Genomic DNA, 9,813 nt, shown 5'->3' with positions numbered 1-9,813 from the left:
TTTAATGGCATATATCTGCCACTTGGCACACTGTGTGTGATTCACGCGCATTGAGCACGTGAACAGTGTTAAAAACGTTTTAAAACTCTTTTTTTTTTGCCAAAAAATTCCTTAATTTTATAATTATTTAAAGTTTTATATTTTTATTTATTTTTCGTTCTTTTTCTGTAAAGTTTTATATTTTTATTTATTTTTTCATTCTTCTTTCTTCTTAATGGAACTCAAAAAATCATGAAAAAAAATTTCATGTATGGAACTCGAAATCTTTTCGAATTAATGGAAAGATTAATGGTTATAATTAATGAAAAGATTTTTTCAAATCTTTTGAGTTCCATTTATAATTTGAACTCGAAATTATAAATGGATTCGAACTCGGAATTGTAATTCGGAAAGATTAATGGTTATAATTAATGGAAAGATTTTGAATTAAAATTCATTTATGGAACTCGAAAAATTCCTTAATGGTTATAATTTAATGGAACTCACTAATTGAAACTCAATGAATGATTCGGAAGATTCAAACTCGAAAACTCGCTAATTTAATTTCGAGTTCCATTAATGGAAATTGAATCTTCCGAGTTCCATTAATGGAAGATTAAATAGCTTCATGAAAATTGAATCTTCCGAGTTCCATTAATGGAAGATTGAATAGCTTCATATATGAAATTAAATTTTTTGAATCTTCCGAGTTTCATTAATGAATTTTTCGAATCTTCCAAGTTCCATTAACGGAAATTGAATCATGAAATTAAAATTTTCAAATCTTTCGAGTTCCATTAATGAATTTTCTAAATCTTCCGAGTTCCATTAATGGAAATTGAATCTTCCATTGAGTTTTCAATTAGCGAGTTTCATTGAATCTTCCATTAATGGAACTCGCTAATTGAATCTTCCGAATTTTAATAGAAAATTAATGGAAGATTCCATTCAATTATTTGAAAAAACTTTCTTCATAAATTCAATGAAATCATTTGGAATATTTAATATGGTTGTAATTGTGAAAAAATGTTGAAAAGTTATAAAATGGAGAAGAAACGGAGCGTGTACTACACTTTCCACGGAAAAAACTGGGTATACGTTTTGAGAGGGGATTAATTCCACTTTAAAAAAGTCTGGGGGGGGGGGGGGGGCTTCACTGAAAATTTGGTTAATCTTCAGATATTTTTGTGGGTATTATCCCTATATATATGTGTGTGTGTGTATGTATATGTTTGCATATATAGTTATATTTACATAATGATAACTGTATGATATCGATATATGTATATACCTTTACACCGAATACAAACGTACACATACAAAATCTTAACATTATGGCATTCTACACAAACTACACTACAAAAAAAAAATCTAATTGATAAATATACAAAAATATCTTATGTTGAATCTCAACATCGTTACTCTCCGCTTTGGATTGATAAACCTTGGAACATTTTGCTCTTGCATTATTGCTAGAAGTTGTCATTTCTTTTTCTTTTCTTTTTTTTTGATCCACTTGTACTGACCATTGATATTTTTGAAGTATTGATTAGCTCGTCTTTTGATTGACAATCTATCATGATATTTTGAATATTAACATGGTCATTGCCACTTTTTCTTCGAGTCTCTGCGTTCAACTTGTCTTCTTCTAATTTCGCTATAAAATCTGCATTATTACTGTCTAATTGAGAAACTCCTAAATCAAACGATGGAGTACCACAATTAGTCTTATCTACATGAACAATACCTCTTGTTACTCTCTTAAAAGCGGTTTCTTCATCCATTTGGAAAACTAAAAATTGGTTACTTGAACACCTAATTAACACTGTAAATATATGAAAAACTGAATAAAATTAGTAGATAATGTAGATAATAACTTAAAAAAACAAGAAGAACAAACCTATATATCCGTAAAGATATGAAATTTACCGCAAAAAATCTTTAAGTCAAATCTATGTGAATTTTTAGGGATGAACAAAGATTTAACATAATCTTCAATGAACAAAAAACAACTAATGTGTAGGTGAAGAACACAATATTTGAGAAAATTAGGGAGAAAAAATAGGAAGAAATATATTCTTTGATATTTCAATGGAACAAAATTTTGAGATTATCACAATCTTGAGCATAAAACCTTCAGGAGATTATCACAAAATTTTAGCTTCTTCCGTCCATAACGTCCAATAAGATAAAAGGAGATACCTATTGCCACATAACACTCCTATCAACTAACGGTGAGATAAAATATTAATTATGTGAGAGAAGATCTAATTTTCCTTTGCTATATACATTAGAAAATATATTTGTATAAATGGGCCTATATAAAACAAAATGTTAACTAACAATTACTCATGAATTGTATAATTATTTAAAACATTACCCATACCATGTAATTATAAAAGATTTTTATCTATAAACTGTAATTTTTTCTTATTTAAATCCATACATGTTTGGACTTAAATAATCAATCCAATTATATTAGTCCATAATATTTATTTAAGACTAATATATTTTGAATTTAATATAATTTGAATTTCGTATGGATTTCAATTTAATAAGTTTTATTTCCCACAGTACTTATCACAAATAACAACTATATAAGTTTCATATTTTTTCTCCATTTTAACATCAACTAGTCATGGCTTCTTCTTTTTGTTTACATGCTATTCTTGTTATTTTTAATATTTTTGGGTATAAGAATCTGTATATAGGCACAACAACTCCAACACAAGTTCAAGTATCAAGACAAGAACACCTATGAAGTTCCTTAACACCTTCAACACAAGATTAAGCATAATCTCAACAAAAAGTATGTTAATTTTTAGAAATAAAATGAAACAGGCTTTTTAAGGCCAAGTTGATACAAGTCAAATGGCCACTCTAATTTTTGAAAATATGATTGGAGACCATCACTTAAAGGCTCAACACTTGATCACCCCTAGGGCACAAGAATATGCAAGGAACACCTATTTTGAGCCTACCATTCATCAAGACCGTGAGTGAAAGATTGCTTGAAGCATTGAAGACTCGAGGTTTAATGGTTTTGAAGACTTAACAGCTCACGATTTTGGGCCATCTTCATTGAGGACATTTTTGTCACTTCACTTTGCCCAAAATACACTCCATGGCCACCCCTTTCATTAAGGGTAGTGTAGTCATTTGTCTTCTTTTGTAATGTAATATAAATAGAACAAGATAGGGTTTTTAGGAATTAATTTTTTATTAATGTAAGACTTGACACATGAAAAACCTTTAGTTGTAGGGCTTGGAATACCCACCACACCAAAATGAGGGAAACAAGTGTGGATATTACTTGTGTTGCAATGTTGGCTTGATACGTTGGTGCTTAGAGGAGGTAAAGTTCCTCTTGTGTTAATGTAGGAGTTAGGTTAACCATTGTGTGTTGTATTAAGGGTCCAAGAGTATCACATGTTATTGGGTTCTTAAGATTATACCAACCAAGGTCTAACTATATATCCATTTTGTTTATGTTGTAATCGTTTGTTTGTGTTTTTATAATCCAAATCCGTGACTTGTTGTTATTGTTCCATTGTTGTTGTTCTTCATCTTGTTGTTGTTAACATAGTTTGTTGTTGGCTGTTTTTTAGGTTTTAAACACCATAATACATTGTGTTCTTGTTGTTGTTTGTTGAATCCGAGAGGGGTCATCCAAAAGGGTCCATGGTTTCCTTGACTAATGGACTATTTTAGGTGTTTGTTTTGTATTTTCGTTGTCATTCTCGTATCATTTGGTATCAAAGAATTACTTGATATTGTTCCCACAAGATTAATATTTGGCTCATAAACTTGAAAATCAAAGAAAAAAAAATTGTTGAAAAAAAATGAAAATTCCAGAAAAAGGGTGAAGTCTGTCCATTTTTTTGTTCTTAGCCTAAAGTAATTGTTCTTGTGAAGTTTTCTTGGACAAGATTTGTACTAGATCTAGTAGATTTTTTTTTATATAGTGTGTTTCTTTTGTTGATTTCTTTCTCACTAACACAAAAGGTCTCTAGATCTAAAATTGAGCTTATAATATTGACCTTGTTGTTGTGAACTTGAAGTGGCCGTGTTGTGATTTGAAGTTGGCCGTGTGTTATGCCTTGTTGTTGAAGATTGGAGGACGTTGTTGGTGTGTTGTTGATGTGTTATTGAAAGGTTTTTTTTTTGTTCATATTGTTCTTTATCTCTTCTCATACTTAAACCAACAAAATACAAATAAATTCAAAAGGAGTGAAGATAAAAGTTGTAAAGTGTGTTTGTGAGAAGACTTGAGCCGTCACTTTCTAGACTTGCCATCAACTTTTTCAACTAGTATCCTTAAATCAAGGAACCTTATTTGGTGGAATTAGTACAAGTCAAGGTCATTTTTTTGAGATTAAACTTACAAAGGACTCAAGACTTATACTTTTCCTCCAAATACAATTGTCTTCCATTCCAAATTGTATGAAAATTGAAATTTCAAATTTGTGATTAAAGTTGTGTGGGCCTGAGACCAATTACATGCTGCCACGTCACCCTAATTACTGTTCATTGTCAATATTAAGCTCAAATTAGGATTTTCCTAGTTTCTAATTGTTGATTCTTGATTTCATTAGTTGATCCTAAAACTAATTAACAAAGTAGTAAACTCATACTAGATTGTCAGTTAGTCCTTTGCATCCATTACTCAAGTCTACGTTTCTTTCGTGTTTTTGTCATTTTTATAAATCGTAGTACTTCTTGGTTGAAGTTCGAACATTATTTTGTTGAGTCTTCAAACAAAGAATCCATCCGACTAAGGAGTAGACTCATCACAAACTACAAGCCGACTTGCAACACTTATGAATTCAAGTGTGAGACGATCAAGTGTGTGAGAGTGTGGTGAGGTTGTTTTGAACTAACTTGTGTTTTGCTTTGTAGGCTTGTTCTTTTGTTTTCTTTTTTTAGGTTCAATTACAATGGAACCCACGTCTGCAAGTGCTATTTTGGTTAAACTTGAAGCCATTACCCATTAATGGGAAGTGATAAATGAAATGTTGGATCATATGGGAGTTCCAAGGGAGAAAGTGGGCTTCCCAGGCACACGTCAAGATAAAGACCGTAGCTCATGTGAGCTACTAGGTAAAAATGCTATCCCCTACACTCCTATGAACGTAGTTGCAGTTTTACCTAGTGTAGGAGTGCATGATTTTTACTTTGTGATACTCTTAATATTGTTAGGTAGCATGAGGATCAAACTCTTGTTGTAGGTACGCAAAAACTAGTTGATTCTTTAGATGACGAAATTGATTCTCCTCGTGAGAATGATTTGTGTCCATCTAGTGCTAGCACTTACAAATTGACTAAGGTCCTATTACCAAGTGATGAGAGTATTTAAACACTAGTTGACCCTTGAGAAAAACAAAGTGAGTCTACGTTGGTACGTGAATTGCCAACAACTAGTGAGGGTAAGCAAAATTATCAACCAGGCGTAGATGATGTTGATTTTCTTGAATGTTTAGAAAACCCGAGTTGTGATTGTCCTTGTGAAGATGATTTTGATTGTGGTCCTTTGGCTACCCGTGATGGTTTATATGTATGTGAGGACTAATCTTGTGAAAGAGAAGGTGATATGTGCTTAGTAATATCATCTACTTCTTTTTTATGTGTTTCTTATGTTGGACATATTCTTAGTGGAGATTTTGAAACTAGTAGTAACTGCATGCATAAGAACCCTTTATTTGAAGTTGACTTATAAAACATTTTTCTCAACGCCTTTTTTGTTCATGATATTTCCAATGGTAATAAAGAGGGCTTGCTTAATTTCGAGGATGACACCCTAGGGGAAAGTGAGAGTGGCCAAGACCTAAGACCTTGGTTATGTCTTCCATTTGACCCCGGCAACTTCTTAGGATGTGAAGGACGGATAGTTTTTGGTCGGTCCACTTATTTGAGTGATATTGCTATATGTGTTGCGTGGACATTATTTTCAATTAGGGCACCACCCCTTCATAATATTTTTTCTAACCCCCTTGTGATTAAAGCCAATGATGTGTGGCTATATCTCAAGTGTGTACCTCCTTGGCATGTTGATGTTGTTTATTGTACTAACTCTAAACCTCATGTCATGAGGATATGATGCTTGTTTATCTTCTCTTTGTTCTTGCAAGGTTTGGATTTGAGGTCGAATCTTTTTTAAAAAGGGGAGGATGATACAAGTCAAATGGCTACCCTAATTTTTGAAGACATGATTGGAGACCATCACTTAAAGGTTCAAGACTTCGTCACCCCGAATGAACAAGAATATGCAAGGACCACCTAGTTTGAGCCTACCATTGAGTATACCATTCATCAAGGCTATGAGTAAAAGATTGCTTGGAGCATTAAAGACTCGAGGATTCACGGTTTTGGAGACTTAATAGCTCACGATTTTGGGCCATCTTCATTGAGGGCATTTTGGTCACTTCACTTTGCCCAAAATATACTCCATGGACACCCCTCTCATTAAGGGTAGCATACTCATTTGTCATTTTGTAATGTAATATAAATAAAACAAGATAGGGTTTTTAGTACTTAGTTGTTTATTGATGTAAGACTTGAAACATGAAACACCTTTAGTTGTAGGGTTTAGAATAGCCACCACACCGAAATGACGGCAACAAGTGTGGTATCACTTGTGTTGCAATGTAAGCTTGGTACGTTGGTGCTTAGAGAAGGTAAAGTTCCTTTTGTGTCAACGTAGGAGTTAGGTTAACCATTGTGTGTAGTGTTAAGGGTACAAGAGCATCACATGTTCTTGGGTTCTTAAGATTATACCAACCAAGGTCCAATATCTATCCATTTTGTTTATATTGTAATCATTTGTTTGTGTTCTTGTAATCCAAACCTGTGACTTGTTGTTCTTGTTCCATTGTTGTTGTTCTTCATCTTGTTGTTGTTAACATAGTTTGTTGTTGGCTGTTTTTAGGTGTTAAACACCACAATACATTTTGTTCTTGTTGTTGTTTATTAAATCCAAGAGGGGTCATCTAAAAGGGCCCACGGTTTCCTTGACTAGTGGACTGTTTTAGGTGTTTGTTTCGTGTTTTCATTGTTATTATCGTATCACAAGTCCCCCAAATTCAGGGAGTATCCTTAAGGAATAATTTCCCTCACTGTACCCGAGGTTATGGAATCTTCCTCTAAGGATAAAATGCCCTTCAATCTAACAATAGCGGTACCTCAAATTGTTGGATTATTCAAACTCAATCAACAGCTAATGATCACAATGAGTTTTTGAAGATATAAAGAGTGTTTTTGCTGTCAAAATTCATGTTAATACCTAAGGAATACGTCAGGTATTTATAGCCTTTATGTGTTCTTTTCAGAAAAGATGCAATGGCTCAGCAAAAAGGCACCTATTCAGTACAATCACGTCACCTGCACCTAGTTTGTGCTGGACCTGCACCTGATCTGACACTGTCCAAATTCCAGTGAGCAACTGTGCTGTACCTACGCCCGCAGGTTATCAAAGTACGCGCGTAGATTGCCCAACAGCGGAAAATAGTGTGCCTTTTACCTCGAAGGGTTGCATCCCTTTGAGATGCGTTGCCATGGCAAAAACACATGGAGAAAAACAATTCCATCAGATTTTTGGATTAAAATTTCACTTCGTCATCAAAATTAAAATAAATTTTGCCTAAAAATTAAGTCTCATTGATCATTTGACAAATTCAAAGCCAAACCGAGCAAGCAACGGCCATGACACAAGACACCATCTTGTTCTTGCCTCACTATTCTTGTGATGTAAGTGTTCCTTATTATAAACACTCCAAAGTTTCCTTTTCCCACCAATGTGGGAGAATTAGTAAACTTTCCAATATAAGAGTACACTTTTCAATTTGGTGTCTCTCTTTCCCTCTACTATTTTTCATCCATTTTCCATTCACACATACACCTTGAACCCAACAATTCTTTTGTGTTTCCTTTTCTTTTCTTCTACCACATCCCAAACCCAAACTTCTTTCCGTCCTAAAGACATATAATTCTCCCGGTCACTAAAGATACTTCAACTCTCCAATACCTTACTCGAATCCACCAACGAACACCTCTTATCCCAATTAGTTTAACTCTTCATCTTGGTGGTCAATTTTCATGGGTTGACTGTGAGGAAGTTTATGTCTCATCCTCTTATAAAGCTCCACGATGTGGCTCCGCCCAATGCTCATTGGTCAGAGCCACAGATGGTTATGGAAGTTGTTCCTCCTCTCAACCTAGACTAGGTTGCACTAATAACACATGCAGCCAACTACTTCCTGATAATCCAATTATTCGCTTCGTCATGAGTGGGACATTAGCTTCTGATATCATACTCGTACAATCTTCCTATGGTGAATATCCTAGTAGGAACGTAAGTAATCCAAATTTTCTTTTTGTTTGTGGAAGTACACCTCTTTTAGAAGCACTTCCTCGTGGTGTTACGGGTTTTGCTAGTCTTAGTAGGACAAGTATATCTTTTCCTACTCAATTTTTAGCAAATTTGACTTTCCTAGAAAATTTTCCCTTTGTTTGACCTCTTGCACCAATGCTAAAGGCGTTGTTCTTTTTTCCGATGGTCCTTATTTTTTCCTCCCTAATAAGGAATTCTCCAATGATGTTTTCACATATACTCCACTTTTTATCAATCCAATAAGTACAGCTATTGGTTTCAACCCAGGCACAAGGTCTGCTGATTACTTTATTGGAGTAAAATCCATCATGATTAACCAATAAGTTGTCCCTATAAACAAACTTTGATCTCAATTGACAGTCATGGTGTGGGTGGAACAAAAATTAGCACTGTGAGTCCTTACATCACATTGGAAACTTCAATAGACAATGTTGTTACAAATTTCTTTGTGAAAGAACTTGCTAATGTCATAGGGTCGCACCCATAGCACCATTTAGCGCTTGTTTCAATTCAAGTAATATTGCAAGTACAAGAGTTGGACCAGCAGTGCCACCAATTGATCTTGTTTTGCAAAATGAGAATGTTGTTTGGAGAATATTTGGAGCAAACTCAATGGTGCAAGCTAGTGAAAATATTTTGTGCCTTGGGGTTGTGGATGTTGGTTTAGAACCAAGGACTGCTGTTGTGATTGGAGGACACACAATTGAGAATAATCTTTTGCAATTTGATCTTGCAATATCACGATTGGGCTTCGCATCTTCAATTCTTTCTCGACAAACAACATGTGCCAATTTTAATTTCAATTTAGTTATTTAGGTAGTGTGGACCAAAGTTAAATAAATGTTCAAAGTTTGCCTTTGGACGCGTTGGACCTGTGTTTTTAAAATATGAGCCTTCTAGGTTGACGTACGTGGTATCATGGCAACTGTGGGGGAAGTTTGCCGAAAGGACACTATGGAAAACTATTTTGCCAAAGTTACAAGCTTCATGAAAAATTTTCCAAAAGGACACTTAAATCTACATCACATCAACTTTTCCAACTTAACAAATTCACCCACAAGTTTTATAATAATTCACTTTAAGCGAATACTTCCAACTTAATAAATTCATCCACAATTTTTAAATAATACACTTCAACCCACTCCATCATCCATCATTATATATACAGAAATATCTAGATTTCCAAAAATATTAAATAAAAAAATCCAAAAGCTAAAAATAGAAGGTGGTTATTTTTCCTCCAAAAATCTCCGATTTCGGCCACTTTTTCAGCGTTATTTTTTGGTGATCAGCTCTAAATCAGTCCACAAACATCATAAGCTTGTCCATTGCACCCATTGTTACTCCATTTGTTTGGTATCTTCTCAAACACACTTTCCACCATTGTCAAAAAGTTTGAAACCACTCACATTACTCAAAACCACTTTAGAAAGTACATTACAGCAGCT

General features: G+C 34.0%; 1 pseudogene; it reads left to right on the top strand.

Annotated features, from left to right (window-relative positions):
- Window positions 1-2,617: 2,617 nt before the first annotated feature.
- Window positions 2,618-9,181, top strand: LOC107859422 (annotated as a pseudogene).
- The last annotated feature ends 632 nt before the right edge of the window (window positions 9,182-9,813 follow it).

The sequence above is a fragment of the Capsicum annuum genome, chromosome 1 (genome assembly GCF_002878395.1).
Source record: "Capsicum annuum cultivar UCD-10X-F1 chromosome 1, UCD10Xv1.1, whole genome shotgun sequence".
Taxonomy (NCBI): domain Eukaryota; kingdom Viridiplantae; phylum Streptophyta; class Magnoliopsida; order Solanales; family Solanaceae; genus Capsicum; species Capsicum annuum.
The sequence above is the reverse complement of the archived record's forward strand: the minus strand, read 5'-3'. Positions and strand labels throughout refer to the sequence as shown.